Raw genomic sequence first — 18,624 nt, forward strand, 5'->3', positions numbered from 1 at the left:
AAACCTAGGTTCTTTTAGAATCCAGAACTAAAGTTCAGGCGTATGGGAAATGGTGGTGCTTAGATAGATTCCATATATATGATGATGATTTCATCATCCTTCCTCCAAGCAAACACGAAAGACAACATACCTCTTTACAGGATTATCAACACCAAGGGAAAGTAAAATGAAAATTGAATCCTTCATTATCATGGTATGGTGTTGATATAGAGGACCCAACATCTCAGCAACAAAAATTCGATTCTCGGCTATCAGTTGCAGAGCACATTCTGAAACATTTGAAATCTTACAATCACATTATTTTTTTTCATTTATATTTCTTATACTGCTAGTAGATGGAGAGTTTGACCATCCTCCTTCTTGATTACAATTGTAGCAACTCTGTTGTTGGAAATATGGGGTCATGGAAACTTGGAGGAGAAGCTTTGAGGTGTGCTTAAAGGCATTATCTTTAGAATGTTATTTGTCCCCACTCAGATCTACTGAGTTTATTGTTGTGTTACAAACAAATCTGTTCCCAATATACAACAGAGCTTTGGGCGAGAATTTGCGACCAACAAAGTTGAAGTCTTTAAAGAAACCTTTTGTGAAATAGTAGTTAATCAAACAGAGAGAAACAATGGTGGATATCACTACACTTTCATGGTGTTTTTGTTTAGAGCCTAAAAGACTTGGGTTTCCTCTATTTTTTCACTTTAACTTCTTTTTAAGTTTTAAAAATAAAAATATTAGTTAAACGAAAGTTTTACTGTTTGGTATTACTCCACACACGGGGAACGGGGTGCCCATGTGAACTCCAAACATGTTCATTTCTGATTGAAAGTGCACCCGGCGTGCCCACACCATTTTGAGTGCAGGAGATCCGGACTCGGTATGTTGTTGGAGGGTGGAACTGCTATCAACTGTGATTCTCTTTCCCAAATTTAATAAACTTTTTGAGAGAGAGAGAGAGAGGATTTTTTTTTTGGGTTGGTGGTGAGGGGTTAAAATAAAAAGACTGCCCCTATACTTTAGGGTCCCTAAATTTTTGTTTTTGAATTTTTATGAGACCATTTTGCCCTTTATTTTATCGTGTAGCTATTTCCATTTTCTTTCATTTTTTTTTCTTTTCATTTGTTAGGAGAGAGATGGGGCAGAGTTGAAAGAGGGCAAAATAGTTTTATAAGGTCGCGTTTGGAACTGATGTAAATGTCATCGATGTAAATATCTACACCGCTTCAATTTTGTTAGCATTTGGAAGAAGTGTATAATCATGATTAACATAAATCTCCGCTCTAATTCAGTTTTGCGTGCATTTGAATTGAGTAGAGTTTTACGTCATAAATCGATATAAATATTCATTAAAGCAAAGTTTTACATCGATTATCAATATAAATATTACATCGATAAAATTGATATAAAACTCCACTTTTTTAGTATAATTTTGGAAATTCAAATGATTACTTTATTAATGATTCGATGTAAAATGTCATCGGTGTACTTTTACACCAATGACATTTTATATCGGTCCAAACACAATCTAAAAATTGGATGCAACAAAGGAAAAGACAAAATTGTCTCATAAATTTAGATTTTGGAGATACGATAAAAAAGAGGGTCATAAAAGTTCAAAATAAGGAGCTAAGTATCACTAACAACAACATACAAGCCTTTTTGTTAATTTCCATTCTCTTTGGGAGTAAAGGGTATCTCTGCCATTCTAGGAAAATTGATGATGCTTATTTTCTTGGTGTCAATAAAAGACAATCCTGAGACCTTTTTGAACTTTGAGCAATCAATTGTATAAAAGCCATGAATGGCGCAAGATAAAGCAATTCTCCCTTCTCATATTCTCAGCTTCTTAGGTTCAATTCCTGATCTGGAAGGGTCTCCGTCATGATTGAAAAATGGTTGTACAAGTGTGTCAGCAATGGGCATTAAATTGATGGTGTAAAATGTTAACGTAGGTGAAAACCATTTACCCAAAAAGAAACCTGGGTGGGAAATCCTTTTATTTCTTTGGGTAAATAACTCATGCTAGGGTTTTTGGATAAATAAAAAGGTTACCAAGGGGCCATTTTTGAGCTGCTTTTTTTTATTAGATAAAATAATCAAACAATAAAATATTTGAGAGTTTTTTTAGCTAATAAGGAGCTCACAGCCCCCTCAATAACTATTCACCGAAAGATAAAATCAAGAAGTCATTAAAAGTTTATCCACTTCAACTGTTATCAAGGGTCGCTAAGATATTTCTTGGGTTTCATGGTTTTTATAATCGAACTGGTGATCGAACCAGTCAGGGATCCGTTATTGGTTTGAACGGTCCGACCGTTTGATTCAAATGACCAGCCTATTTTGATAAAAAATAAAAAAAAAATTTGAAAAACGTTTAAAACCATTTAAACGGTTCGAATGATTAACCGGTCGATTCAATAATTTGTTGATCAAAATCAACAATTTTGAGGAAAAAATGGGTTTAAAGAAAAATAGAATCAGTCAAGTGACCGATTCCTAATTTTTCCGATCCGACGTCCGATCCAATCCGATTTTGAAAATCATGTTGGGTTTGGTTCCTCTTGCGGATTGAATTTGAGTTACTCCCATCATCCCTCTACTAGCATGCCTCGATTTTAATGATGGAAAGTGACGAGACATGCATTTGACACATTTCAAAGATCCACCTTTCTGTACAATTTATATTTATTATATTATATATATATGCATCAACAATTATACCTTCATTTATACTTGTTGAAGGAACAAATTTTCCTGCCATGACGATAAAGGTGGGATTTAAAAGTTGAAAAATGGGATGGCAGTTTCTATCCTATGCGGTACCTGTCCTTACCCGCCTTCCTTTAAAAAATGGATTTAGGGGTGGGGGCAGGTTTTGGAATTTCACAGGTACGGATAAGGTATGATTAACTTAAACTCAACCAAATCAATCCTATGTGACATGCGTATTGTTGGAACGTAAATGAACTTACGTGACAAGTGTTAACTGTAATAATAATTTGAATTTTATGTATTGGATAATTAAGGTTTTTAAAATCGAATTATATAATGAATCGGTCAGGGGTCCGGTTCTTAGGTAGAATGGTTTGATCGTTCGAATCGAACGAATGGTCTATTTTGACAAAAAAAAAAAGGCTAAAACTGTTGGATAGTTCAAACGGTTTGATCGCCTGGGTCAGCAGTTTGCTGACCAAATCAATGGTTTTTGGCGAAATAACAGTTCTGGGGTAAAACAAAACCGGTCACCTGATCAGTTCCCGGTTTTTTCGGTCTGACCGTCCAGTCCAGTTTTGAAAACCATGAGGATGGTTGATATTTTATGTGTTTTTACCTATTCAATCAAATAATTGAAAATTTTGATCTTTGTTCATGCTATTTTACCTGTTTATTGCTCACATATAACAACAAATAATAGGAAATTAGATGCAGGTTCTAGACCCACCCTGTCAATACAATCCACTCCACCCTTAAATACAGAGAGGGTAAGGGTGGAGAGGGTTTTGCATTTTCATGTGCAGTAAGGGTTTGGATTTTGAAAATCCAACCAACTACGAATTTTGGGAAGGGTATGATCCAAGAAATCTAAGAAGGTGAGTAGGGTCTAGAATTTACAAAACCCTCCCTGAACCCACTCCGTTGCCATCCCTACTAAAAAGAGATTAAAAAATAACATAAAATCAAATCTTGAGTAAAACTGCATTAGCGTTAATGAAGATACTTTTGCCAATTAAAAATTATATATTTTAAGAGAAAAATTAATGCTTCTACTTTGGTCAAGTACACTTGATCTTTACATTTGTCTTGATGGGTGGTAAAAATATTAGATCACAAAGGAGGTATAACTAATATACCTTATAAATTTTTAACCATATACGGAATAGGGTTGATAAAATTATTCGGAAAATTAAGGATAGAGCTAATGCAGATTTCTGAATTCTAGTGTAGATCTATAAATATTCAAAATGTCAAAAACTCCTATTTTATAAATCAATGTCCACCTGTGAGAACTGACACTTACCCCAACTGTACTTTGGGCCTATGAATTCTAATCCTGGGCTGAAACGTCATTCTCCCAAAAATATTTAACCAAGTTAAAAAAAACACCCAATATTGATCCAAACTATCTGAAGTTTTAGGCATTTCTTTAGTAGGTGGGTTGCCTTCATACTCAAACTCACATCCTCATGCACGAGAGCCCAAGTATTTGTCCTTTTTATGATGCCTCATGTTAAACTGCTTATTAGTTGTACGATGCCATCCCCACCCCAAGTATTCTGTTTTGTTTTGAATTTGATTCGACCATACCACCTGCGCCATTTGGAAAATGCCACTTGTCTCACCTTAGAGGGCAATTTGGACAATTTTCACCACTTGATCGTTACATGTAAGCCGACCTGATCGGGTGGGCCATGAGTTAACTTTGGCTGTTGGGGGCCCAACAGCGTATGGTGTTAGAGTGTTTTTTAAGCTGGACACGTTCACCAATTCACACTCATATTAATGTTTATGGTTAAAAAGAAATAGAGAACAATTATTATTTTACCCCGCTCTATGGTAATTTGGCATTCCCAAAAATGTTTTCAATTGCCCGCGGGCCATTGATGCTAATTCTATGTTTGATTTGAAGGAAAGAATAGGGAAATGAAGAGAAATGTAAAGAAACTTATACAAGATTTATAAAGTTTTTTCTTTGAGTTCTTTTTTCTTCTTTTCCCTACTTTTTCCTTTAAACCAAACATATATAGCCTTAATGTAGTTAGCCTAACGGTAGACCAAGTGGGCACATCTTGACTGTTACGAGTGGAGGAAGCAGACCAACCTAGGAAATAGCTATGAGATCCATTATTCTCATATGTAATCATTCTCTCCCCTATAAATAAGTGAGCCCCCTAAAGGTATATCTCTCTCTACACACTCCTATTCTCTCTACTCTCTTGCTTTTTAGTCATCTCATCTTACATTGCACCTCTGCTCAATTTTTGAACTCTTCAGTTCATCCTCATCTCTAGCCCCTATGCTAACTTGATCGTTAGAATCTCTTCCCCTGTGCCCGTGGGTGACCTTGTAGTTGTGATCTTAGCACGAGATTTCAGTTTTCTCCTTGCATATTGAACCGATCAGCATTAGAATCCATCTCTAAGTTTGTCTAGAATGAAAGTACTTCAACTGTTTAGCCAATAAAGCGAAAAGTCATTAAGTTTAGCCACTTCAATTATTTATTAAACGACCCCAAAGATTGCTCTTAAGTCTTAGGTTTGTTTGTAAATATATTTCACCTCTTGCTGTTTGAAACATTTAAAAGATCTACCCTTCTGTACGGTTTATACTTATTGAAAGAATAAGCTTTTTTTGCAGTGGAAATTTAAAGTTGAAATGAGGTTCAAAAAATAAAATAAAATCAACTTTGAGATGGTAAATGCGCATTAATTTACTGTTTATAGATGAAGGCACTTTTACCAATTATAAATTTATATTTAATTTAAAAGCAAAATTAATGCTTCTATTGTCTGAGGTACTTTGGTAACTACCTATTTTGTCTTAATTTACATTTCTTCAATCAACAAACCTCTATAGCTCTGGGGTTAAAGGGGTTATTAAATAAACTTGAGGGGTGGTAAAAACAATCGACCACAAAAAATACAATTAATTTATTTAATTAAATATTTAACCACAAAAGGGTGGTATAGATATTTGATCGAAACTAGAGGCCCAACTTGGCAAGAGGGGTCCTTCATTGCCTCTAGCTTCCTTTTCATTCAAGTTGTGCATTTTTCCTAGTGTTCATCCATGCTTTCTTGGGATTGTCAAAGTTCTTTGTTGATCGTTTACAATTTGAATGAAATGACATCCAATTAATGTACACATACATTAGTCCATATAAAGATTTTAGTCAATCCATCTCGTAACAAAGTTCCTATTAATGTACACATACATAAACTTTTTTCCATGTTCTTGATCTCTTTTCTTGCGATTACTAAAGGTGATTTTCCTCCAATTTGGTTGCATTTAACTCTTGTCATAGTAATAAAAGAGATGGGTTGTTGACCTCTAGAAGAACTCCCATAACTGTAACAATTGAAGGTTTTAAATATTCTAAATTCTCTTGTCCTAATGAAGGTCCTTTGAACTACAACCTTCTTGGAAGGGTTAGAAATAAGATTAAACATATTGAACTAAGGGTCTGTTTGGTTTATAGTCAGAATTGAAATCGGAATCAAAATCCATCGGAATCGGAATTGGAATGGCTCATTCCCATAGTTTGTTTGGTTTAGATAAGAATGGAAATAAGAATTGAAATCAGCAAGAATGGGATTTCATTCCCTAGGGAGGGGCAGGGAATGACCATTCCCTCAAATGGGGAAATGTCATTCTAGCAGAAATGGGAATGAGATTTCGATTCCATCCAATCAAACAGTTAGAATCGGAATAGCCCATTCTGATTCCAATTCCAGACCCCTATTCCCATGAACCAAACGGGGCCTAAGCTTAGTGGTAGGCCAACTTTTTTGTTTAAAATTTTAACCCCACTTGTGATCCAATTTTCTGGTAATTTTAAAATCTAAAATTTTGAGATTGATCTTGCACTAGACTAGACTAGATTTGAATCTAAATTAAAACTAATTATATATATATATATATATATATATATATAATACGGAGTCCACAATATGTAGCTCCTAGGGTGGTAGTTCATGTCCAATATTAGTCCCAAAATCAACCTCTAACTGAACATGGCATAATGTGTACATAAAGTCGATTCAATAACACCATTTTAGCAAAAACTAGTCTCCAACTTGCTTGGACTGAAGTGGGTATGTGAACCTAATTCTTCTAATCTTTTTCTTGCAAAAACACCGTAAATGACAGATGAAAATCATCCCTTATCATAGTTGGATCGAATTAGGGCTTCTAGGAGGCAAATGGAGAAGTTGAGAGAATTGGTGAATTCACCCCTTCCCTCTTAGTCCCGTATATAGAGCACTTTCCTAACCTAATTAGGAGTTAATTCAAATCAAATTTGGATTAGGACTTTACCTTTAATTGATAACAACTCTCTTCCTAAGAGAATGAATGCTCCATACCTAGATCCATGCCTATTTTCAACCCAAATCACATGACAAAGTTGTCATGTGATCACTTATTCAGTTAACTAATCATATTAGTAATGGGCCTTATGCTTATTTCCTCAATGTTTCATGTCACAAGGTGTTGCATGGCCACTTTAGGGCTAAATATTGCTTGGTGTTGATCCATAAAGGTCTCACGGAGGTTAGGCCGAATTCACTATTCTGGGGCAATAAACCCATGACCCAATTAGCTTGGGCTCAATTTGGGATCAACATTTACACATAAATGATTCTTAGATTCAACCACATTATGAAGACCCAAGGATAATGGGCTTATGTAGGACAAAGCCCATCAGGTAATCAATATTGTAATAGTCTCTTTCACTTAACCTCTCGGCCTATAATCATCAAAACACTGCCCATATGGAAGGACTTCTTCCTTGACTGTGAAATGCAATGCCAAATTCTCTATTTGGATAGACCCCGAGATTAAAACTTTTTGCAAACATTTCTCATAAAATAGTAATACAATATATAAATATATTTTACAAATTAGATTTCAAGTACAATTAAAGTCCATTGCTAATAGTTTAGGTTTCTATTAGAGAGAATGTAAACCCTGATATTCACTTTGTCTGACAAATGGGCCGATTTTATCATTATGATCACTTAGGTGATTTCGCAAATTGCCTCAACATTCCCAAGTATTTAACCTTTAATGGATCTCATTGGTTAGCATATCAAACACAAATCAGTTCAAAACCTAGTGGAGTATCATAATCAAGTATGGAGTTAAGTGCAAATTTTCAGTTTTTCCTATCTATCTCTAAGGTATAGGGCATAACTAGAAATTGGTTTAGGTTCAGTGTTTCTTGTAAACACATACTAATTGTGCTTGGGGGTTTAACCCTAGTAGCTAAGACATGCTGCTCCACTAGTTCGGCAGCACACTAGTGTTAGCCTTGTTAGGATAAACTCCCCAAATCCATCCAATGGATGAGAACATTTTAAATTAATACGGATCTCATAAGTGTTCAGTTTAAGGATCAATTCATAGAAACATACCATTATAAATATAAAACAATAATGTACTTTATTCATTTACTAATATATGTTTATGTACATCAATCTGATTGGATCTAAGGGCATACACTATCTAACACATTTGGCTTTGTTTCTAGTAACAGATGGTGAAGACAATGTTGTGCTTATTTGGAAGATAATGGAGTGTAAGAAAAGAAATGAGGATGGCATTGCAGAGATTGATACTTCATGTATATGCTTTATAGTGAATCTTTCATTGCTGAATTAAACAAATCATGGGGGCATTACAGTTCTTTTCCTCTTCTATAATGAAAGAGCAAAGCACTTCTTCTTTCATTTTTCCTTTAGTCCCTTTATGTGTAAATTGGTAGCACATATTCGGAGAATCACACGAAAGAATAGTTTATTGATGAGTATATATAGATATCATCGTAACTAATTTGAACAAGTGGCCATGTGGTCAAGCTATAGTTGTTCCATTAAAATAGTCTTTGTCCCTATCTTGACTAACACCTAGGGATGGCAATTTTCCTCATCCCCGACGGGACCCAACTTCCTCGACCCCACCGGATTGGGGATGGGGATTGTTTTGGTGGGGAAGGGATGGGGATGGGGATGGGGATAAATAAAAATCCCCGATTAGGATTGGAATTGGGGATGGGGATTGAGGTCCCCGACCCCAATAATATATGTATGTGTATATATTAAATACATATTATTATATTATTTATATTATATATGAACATATTTAAAACATTAATTATAATTTAAAAATTTTATTTATTTTAAGTAAATTTACTTTTCAAAAAATATTGCTATATAAAAAAATTTTGAGTATTCGAGTCCCCACGAGGAACCCATCCTTATGGGGGATTGGGGATGGAGGACAAATTTTATCCCCATCGGGGATCAGAGATGAGGATGGGGGTTAATTGTAGAGTCGGGGTCGAGGACGAGGATGGGGAATGTGATCCCCACCCCATTGCCAGTCCTACTAACACCCCCCTCAAGTTGGACGTGGGAAAGAATGCCCAACTTGGGCAATAGTTGCTGAAAACACTTGGTACCAACTACTTTAGTAAGCAAACTAGTAGGATGAAGAGTTTTTGAGGTATGAAAGGTTTGGATCTCCTTCTTTTGGATGCATTTATGCACAAAATGACAATCAATGTCAATGTGTTTTATGCGTTCATGGAAAATAAGGTTGGTAGCGATATAGAGGACAACCTTGTTATCATAATGAAACTACATGGGGCTGGGGAGGGCAATGGTGAGATAAGAAAGAATACTCTTAAGCCATAGGAGCTTTGAAACTACAAAATCCATGGCCTTATATTTGGTCTCAGATGATGATTGGAAGTAGTATGTTATATTTTGGTTTTTCATGAATGGGTGATCACCTAATAAAGTGATGTATCTTGTCGTAGATCTATGAGTCAATGGGCAACTAATGATGAGTGAGATGTTGTTGCTAATCCATAGGGGTCGAGTAAGGCTTGTAGTCAAACATACCTATTTTAGTGAGAATATCAAAGATATACTTGTATTGACAAAACAAAATGCTAGCAAATGATCTAGAAACTTATATGCCCAAGAATTAATATAAAGGCCGTAGATCTTTAGTCTTTGAACCATGGTTTTTAAAAATGAACCGATGACCGAACCGGTCATGGGTCTGATTATCAATTCGAACGATCGGATCGTTCGACCCGAACAGTCGACCCGTTTTGACAAAAAATAAAAAATTAAAAAATTGGAAAATGGTCAAAACCGTTCAAATGGTTAACCGACCGGTTCAGTGGTTTACTGACCAAAATAAATGATTTTGGGGTAAAATGGAATCAGTCAGGTAACCGGTTCCTGGTTTTTCCAGTCCGACCGTTCGATCTGGCCCGATTTTGAAAACCATGCTTTGAACAATCATTAACATATACCAAAACAACATCATAGGAATTGGACTGTTGGGAGGTAAATAATGAATAGTTAGCTACAAACTATTTAAACCAAAAACAAAAAGAATCTAGTAAACTTAGCAAACCATTGATGAGAGGCTTGCTTAAGGTCGTACAAAAATTTGTTTAACTTAAAAACATGGTGACCGGATCTGCTCCTCACATATGGCACCTCACACGCACATTCTACCATGCATCGGGAATATCTCCCGTACTTATAAGTTATTATTCACAGGAGATGTTCCCAATGCACGGTGGATGTGCATGTAAGGCACCCAAGTGTGAGGAGCAGATCCCGTTCCAAAAACATGACGATCATCATTTTTAAGTAAACCAGGAGGAGGTGTGTCATGTAAATTTTTCTCATGAAAGTCACCATGCAAAAAGGCATTATTATATTGATTTGATGCAATTTCCATTTTTTATGATGACGACAACAATTAACCAACACATGGTGACTAAATTAGCTATGGGGGCAAAAGTATCATGAAAATTAATCACCTCAACTTGAGTGTAGCCCTTGGTGCAAACATGAGATTTGTAATGATCAATTGAACCATTGACCTTTAACTTGAGCTTGTAGATCCATTTACAGCCAATGGCCTACTTTCCATAGTGGAGGTTAACCAGGGTCCAATTATTGTTACAAACTTATAATCCAAAGCTATCAACTCATCTGCTATGGCTAGACTTGTTCATGCGTCGGTATGGGCTTTGCCTCTATATTAAGAATGTATATTCAGGCTGAGCCCAAGCTTAATCTGGCCATCAGGCTTGAACCCAACCATTGTATGAAGCCAGAAGCTGGACCAGGAGAATTGGGCAAAAAGTTTTTTTGTTAATTTTTACCCAACAATAAAACTAATTTATTTATATTAAACAAACTTAAAAGTTAAAACCCAATAATATTGAAAAATCTCACTATGGCTTGAGAAAGGAGATGAGGAAGAAAGAAAATACATGTATTATATATTTTTATTATATAAAATTATTAGGTCAGGCTCAGGCTTGAGCCAAACTTGACCAAGAACATAGGCATAAAATGTTTTGGACCTGAGCATGAGCCCAAACCTGTAGGCCTAAAATCTTGTCCAAGCTTGACCAAGAATAGGTCAGGCCAGGCTAGCTCGTCAGGCTTCTTGGCCCATGAACAGGTCTAGCCATGATTAATCATCAATGAGGTATTTGAACAACATGAGAATAAGAGATAGGCTCAGGGGTGTGCATAAAAAGAGCAAGTGTAGCATGATGGGAAGTAAGAGAGGTTGGGAGGTCACAAACAAAATCCTAGAGTTGAGAAGGAAGATGGTGAGCCCGAGCTAGTCTAGAGTGGGCATAAGTCGGCTGGTGAAAAGGTTTAGGCTCAGCCAAAGTGTTTGCATAGTCGTTAGCATCAAGCATGTCAGTACTTGTGAAAATAGTAACAGTATCAACAACATCATGCCTAAAATTTGGAGGACTAACATTGGACCCATTAGTGGGAACAATAGATCCATTTGGTAGAATATCAACAATTTTAGCTAGGGTGCAACTTAGGCATGTTGGGTCGGGATGAAGACCAATCTAGGCCCAACCCTAAAGGTGCAAACCATGGGCTCAAGCTTGGCCCAACCCATGGTTAAGCCCAAGTTTATCAACTGAGGCTAGGTTGGGCCATGTTAGTCGGGTTTGGGAGGGTTGGTTAGGTTTGAAAGAATTTATGTATGTATTTTTACATAATCATATTTTATTTGCCTTTATGGCCCAATTTAAGAGAAATTGATTGAAAATATGTAGTTCTGTACAAATTGGGTTAGTTGGGCTTAGGCTACCCGAGGCATCAATCCAAGCTCAACCTAAGTTTAGCTTAGGCTTCAGTTTTTTGACCTCGGCCCTACTATAGCCCAATCATTAATAAACATTCCATTATTTAATAATTTTTAGTTATTAATAAATGTTCAAAATTTCAACATTTAGCGTAATTTGCATTAATCATTGTAATTTATTAAAATTTCATTAAATTTTTACAATAATAATTTATTGATAAAGGATATTACTAATTAGCATAATTTACTAATTTCTATAAAATCAATAATTATAGTTAGCAATTATCAAATAATTTAGGGAAACTCTTTAACTAATAATCCATAATTATTTTTTGAATAAGTAATTAAAAAATTAAGAAATTATATTTACTAATTTCTATAAAATCAATAATTAAAGTTAACAATTATTGAATAATTTAGGGAAACTCTTTAACTAATAATCCATAATTATTATTCAACTAAATAATTATTAAAGGAAATAAGGAAAATTAAATTAGGAAATGAATCTATCAGAAATCGTTTCATAATTATATAAATAACAATCCATTATTATTATTTCAACAAATAGTTATTAAATAATTTAGGAAAATTATTAAGTCTATCCACACTGATCTAGACCACTTGATTAATAGTAAATAATTTAATTTACCATAATTACATTAATTTACTATAATTACATTTACTTTGATTAATAGTAAATAATTTAGGCTTAAAAAGTAAATAATTTACATTAATTTATTATTATTTTAAATAATTAATTTATTGTACGTTACTACTAATCAATAGAAATTTCAATATTTTTTTTGGAAATTATCATAAAATATTGTAATTTATTGTTAGTTAATTAGTTATAAAAAAATTATTAGAATTGTAGGGATGAAAATTTTCTCTGTAAAACGGGGGCCCTAACCTACCCTAAACGGGGCAAGTTTTCTCAAATTTGAAATGGGGATGGGGCAGAGACGGAGTAGGGACAGGGAAAATATTTTTGCCCCAAATTAAGGATGATGTTTGCACATAATTCCCTAAACCCGATGGTAAATTAGTAAAATATCTGTAGATTTAATATTGGTTTTCAAAATATCTCTAAAATTTCCTAATACTCTTATAATCCTAGGATCCCATAATTTCATTTATAAAATACCCCCAAATTGTCATAATCCAATTCCTAAAATATCCCTAAATTCCTATAATCATATTTATAAAATATCCATAAAATAGATTTTTTTTAGGTGGTTGCCTCAGGGTGGGGAAAATTTGGAGATTCCCCATCCTCAATGGGGAATGGGTGTCTTGCCCCGAATTTGTAATGGAGTAGAGTGTCTTGACTTACGAGGCAAGGGATAAGGAGAGGTGCCCCATCCCATGCATTGCATGGGCCCTGCTAGCTAATATATATATATATATATATTACACTATATTTTATTATATAATATAAAGTAGTTCTAGATAGGTTTCAAAAAAATAAAACAAAATAAATTTATAAGCATATAAGTAGGAATGACAAGGGTGGGGCAGGGCAACTTTGGGGATCCCCGTTTCCCGTGGAGATGGGGATGGGGTTAGAATTTCTTACCCTGCTGGGATTTGGGGCGGGGCATTTGATTTGGGGCGCCCCGCTTGCCAGCCCAACAATTTGCCATTACACCAAGTAACGAGCACAGAAGAGGTACAAGCAATTTACCTTTCTTTCTACCCCTATTTGTCCTTATGATGTCTCCATATTAAATTGCTTGCTAGTTGTTCTATTCTGTCAAGTATCCTGTTTTGTTTGTGTCTGTCCCCAAGTTTGTTAAGAATGGTTTATTATGCCAACGTCTTAGACCTTTGAGATAATGAGTGAGGACTTTAAATGGGGAAGGGGGAAGGCAATACCTTCTTTTTTTTTCATCATCGTCCTGGACCTTTGACCTGTACACCATCGCCACAGCATTAGAAATGTGGAAAAGTCGGACTGATGCCAATGAACACAGACTAGAGGCAGATTTTTACTTAATGGAGATGGAAATCAAAGTATTGTCACATGGGGAGAAGGTACCTTATTGTCTTAAATATTGACAAGTTTTCATTGTTCAAAACTTCAAAAGGATTTTTTGTGTTACAGAAATGGGGCTGGCATGAAATGTAAGTGTGTTAAAAAATTAGGATCTATTTGATTTGCAGTCCAAATCAGAATTGGAATCAAAATCCATCAGAATCAGAATTGAAATAGTTTATTCCTTCGGCCTGTTTGGTTTAGATGAAAATCAGAATAAGCTAAAATGGATTCTCATTCTCAAGAGAACGGGCTGGGGGAATGCCATTCCACTAGTGTGTTAAAAAAATTAGGATCTGTTTGATTTGCAGTCTCCTTCAGCCTGTTTGGTTCAGATGAAAATCAGAATAAGCTAGAATGGATTCTCATTCCCAAGGGAGAGGGCTGGGGGCATGCTATTCCACTAGCAATGAAAATAGGATTCTGATTCTACTCAACCAAACGGATCCTTAGTTTTATTTTTTTGGGGATATTAAAGGTAATACAGATGCAGCCTCCCCAGCCTGATGGAAGTGTAGGAATTTTGGTTCTTGATATCCAGTCTCACGTTAGGAATATCTTCCATGCATGTCTGTTAAATTCATGGATGGAAGATGTTCCCAATGTGCAACTAGATTCCCATGCTTTGGCAGCAGAGATGGCTGAATCTGATTCCCAAGGAGTGTTAATAGTTCTTTTATCCAATGGTTGAATCTGATTCTGAAAGTGCAAGTGAAGTGACCACAAATGGAAAAATCTAGTTTAAAGATGGCAATTTGACCTGTCCCCGTGGGATTTTACTCTGCCTCACCCCGTCCACGATCTCCAAAGTTTTCACTTAGCTCAAAACCTCCTCAAACCCTACCCTAACTATATTATAATATAGTTGTAAATAGGTTTCAAAAGAAAAAAAAAAAAAAATAAGGCAGGGTAGGACAAATTCGGAGATCCCTGTTTCCTAAGAGAACGAGGATGGGGTTGGAATTTCTAATCCCAGTGGGATTCTAGGTGAGAAAGGGGTGAGGCAGTTGAGTTTAAGGTCAGGGACGGGCAAAACCCGCCCCGACCGGCCACTCCCACCCCGTTTCCATTCCTAATCCAGTTCTCCCCTCTCTGTTCGGTATTAATGGATATTGGGCGTTTGGCGTCGAGAGGTCAATGCACTAAGAGAATATTCTGTTTATGTCCATGCTCTGTCTATCCCAACTTTTTTTTTTTATTAACTATCTATCCCAGCTCGGTTACAAACCATTTTAGCTCTGGACACACCTATGCATTTTCAAATATTTGCTATATGCTAAATTAAAATTTCAACCAATCATGGTAAAACTGTCACATGCAAGGGTTTTAAAATCAAATCGGACAACGAACCGGTCAGGGTCCAGTTCCCAGGTCAAACAGTCCAATTGTTCAAATCGAAAGGGTGGCCCGTTTTGACAAAAAAAATAAAAAATAAGAAAAATAAAAACCAATCAAACCATTAAATGGTTCGGATGCCCGGATCAACGATTTACTGACCAAATCAATGGTTTTGGGGAAAATAATGATTCTGGGGTAAAACAGAATCAATCACCTAACCGGTTCCCGATTTTTCCAATCCGACCGTCCGGTCCAGTCTGATTTTGAAAGCCATTGTCACATGGTCATTGTACATACCATCAATACTTTATCACTAGTTCACTATTTTAAGAAAAGAATATCACCCTTTAGAATTAGATCGTTTGCACTGCAAATAAATCTGGTGCTTTTGCTTAAGATATGACTTTCTTATTATTTGTGAGAAGTGAAGTAGTCCCCACTTTCTTATTTGTTTGGAGGGTTATTTGTTTGAGAGTGTGGTTAGAAGCAAGATGATGTAGTCCCCATTAGGGGTGTCAAGATTTGGTTCAATCTGATCCAGTCCATCATTGGTCCGTTTAAAAATGGATCAAACCAAATCTGGTCCAAACCCCATACAAACCGGATCCAATCAGGTCCAAATGAAATGCAAATGGATCGGAATGGACACAATCTGGTCCAAATTAAATAAAACTTTAAAATTTACATAAAGCCCAGAAAATATAAAAAAATGTAGAAATATATTAAAATTTTCACAAATATATAAAATTGACGCTACCTGCCTTAAAGAAACAACATCAAAGAAAAATGGGGTTTTGAGAAGTTATGATTTTCTCATACATGATTTTGTTTTATGTGGTATAACTTGTGGTTTCAAATTAATGCAATGGAAAACAACATGGCTAGTACCCAGTAGACACATTTCCTATTTTTCTTTTAATTCCTTTCTCCATTATTGATAAATTGTTGCTCTGTCCACTTCCCACTGTTCACATATCATCCCTCAAGACATGATATGCCAGTTTCATTTGCAGCTGTGCCTATAGAAAATCATGGGAGAAAGAAGATAAACAGAGGGAAGTGGAAAAGGGAGGGTGGGGCTGAGGAGAAGACAAATGAGGAAAGGAGAAATTGGTTCCTTGTAAATGAAATGGAAATTTGCATGCCATCTAAGACAAGTTTGGAATGGTTAAAAATATAGTAATTTCATCTCTTACTGGATCTAATTCATTATAAAATCAAACATAAAATTTTCTTTATCAGCAGCTAATGATAAAAATAATATATAATATTTCTCTTTCTCTCATGCCCATAAAAAGAAAAAGAAACGAAGAAATAGCTCAAGTCTAAGATAAATTAGGGCTTTTAACAAAAAGAAAAAAGGAATTATAACATCCTTACTTTGTTCAACATTCAATTGGCTTTCCGGCTGAAGATTCAGGAACTCAAAAAGTTCTTCTGCCCCCATCAACGATAGAGAACTCTTGGGGAGAAAATGAACATAACCAAGAAATCCCACTTCCGAATATCAGACAAGAAATATGATTATTGAGAACTCTCTCCCTATGAACACATTTGGAGCTCGTTGAAGAAAATGGAGTTGCAAAGGAGGCTCGAAGGAGAACCTCCGTGAAAGTCTATGGACGAAGCTCAGAAAAAAAATGATGGCTAGAACTCAAGGAAACCAACTGAGGGGCGATATATATCTATTTCAACGATTGAAAGATGCCAGAGACTCAGAAAGAGATAGACGCCAGTGAGAAATAGATGCTGGTGAGAAATGTTGTACACGCAGCTCAAGCAAACCGACGGAAATCGATCCTCAGTAGGTTGGAGAGAGAACCATTGGAAAAACCCTAGGTCAATACACGTCGCTGATTGAGAGAACCATCAGAAAAAACCGTTGGAAATTTGGAGAGACAGAGTTCGCTTGGAGAAACCGTAAGTCAATAGGTTGGTTGGAGAATTGGAGAGGTGGAGTCCAAAATAAACTCGATCCTCAGACGGTTTGTGAACAAATCGGCCTCGTCCATTTCGGTCCACCAATTACTTAGGACCAAAATTATGCGGACCAGTCCAATCCGATGCAAAAGTATGGACCGTCCAACCCGTCCAATCTACATGCGATTTGGACGGGGTCCAACCCGAATCTGGTCCATTGACACCCCTAGTCCCCATTTTGTATGAAATAGAATCAAGGTAGGAGGAAAGTGGTGATGATTTTGCATCTATTTTTAGACTGCAAAATTTTTACTACCAATTAGTGCAATGAGACAGTACAAATTTTATTGTTTCGGGTAAGAACAAATCATTGTTACAAACAGACGCAAAACTGAACCTGATGCAAAATTTGTATGTGGTTCAGATTTGCATTACAAACAAACAGAGCCATAAAAACCTTGCATTTCATGTGTATTGACCAGGGGCTTTCTAGTCATTTGACTATTCCGAATATATAAATAATTACAGATTTTTGGCTGTGACGATCCTTGAACTTTGCAAAATAAGCCACTTTTGACCCTAAAGTTTCAAAACGGCCAATTTTGCCCTCAAATTATGGTGAAAAGGTCATTTTAAAGGAAAAAACAAATAACACCGATGATGATTTCATTAGATAAATAATAAATAATAGGGAGAATAATTTATCAGTCCAGTTCAGTATTTTTTAGCCCCACTATACAGGGGGATGAATCCTGACCATGAATTGATGCCAAATCCAGCAAGATGCAGGTATGGATAGGTACTGTTATTATGCACTGTTTTATACATGGGGAATAACTCATCTTCTTACATGTTATTATGCACTGGAGATGTTCTCAATTCACTGATAGGTACTGTTTTATAGGTAGGTATGGATAGAGTTCTTATGGGTAGGATATCCAGAGGGGGAGGGGGGCTAGTAGACTATGGGGGTTGTCATTCAAAATTCTGCATTGGGTTGCAATGTACTTAACCCTAAATAATAAGGGTCATTGATGTGACATTGCTCAATTCAAAAATTATTTGAACAGTTACATGTGGGTCCCATATAAAATTCACACCTATTCACATGTGACGAAGAATAAAAACAAAAATAATCATTAATCATTAATAAATTATTAATGATTAATTATTGATAAAAATAATAATTTTATTATATTATCAGTTAGATTTGTGTAGGTGGAAATTTTAAAATAAAACTTAAAATAATCTCTCTTACAATTTAAATAATTTAAAGGAAAAAAAAACTAGGTTCCACTTAAAATTTCCACCTATACAAATCTAACCAAGAATAAAAATAAAATTATTATTTTTTATCAATAATTAATTAGTAATAAATTATTAATGAAATAATGAATTATTAATAATTTATTGTTACTTAATTCTTAAATAACAATAATTATTTTGTTTTTGCTCTTGGTCAAATGTGA

This window comes from Nelumbo nucifera, chromosome 2 (genome assembly GCF_055504915.1).
Source record: "Nelumbo nucifera cultivar China Antique chromosome 2, China Antique-T2T, whole genome shotgun sequence".
NCBI lineage: Eukaryota > Viridiplantae > Streptophyta > Magnoliopsida > Proteales > Nelumbonaceae > Nelumbo > Nelumbo nucifera.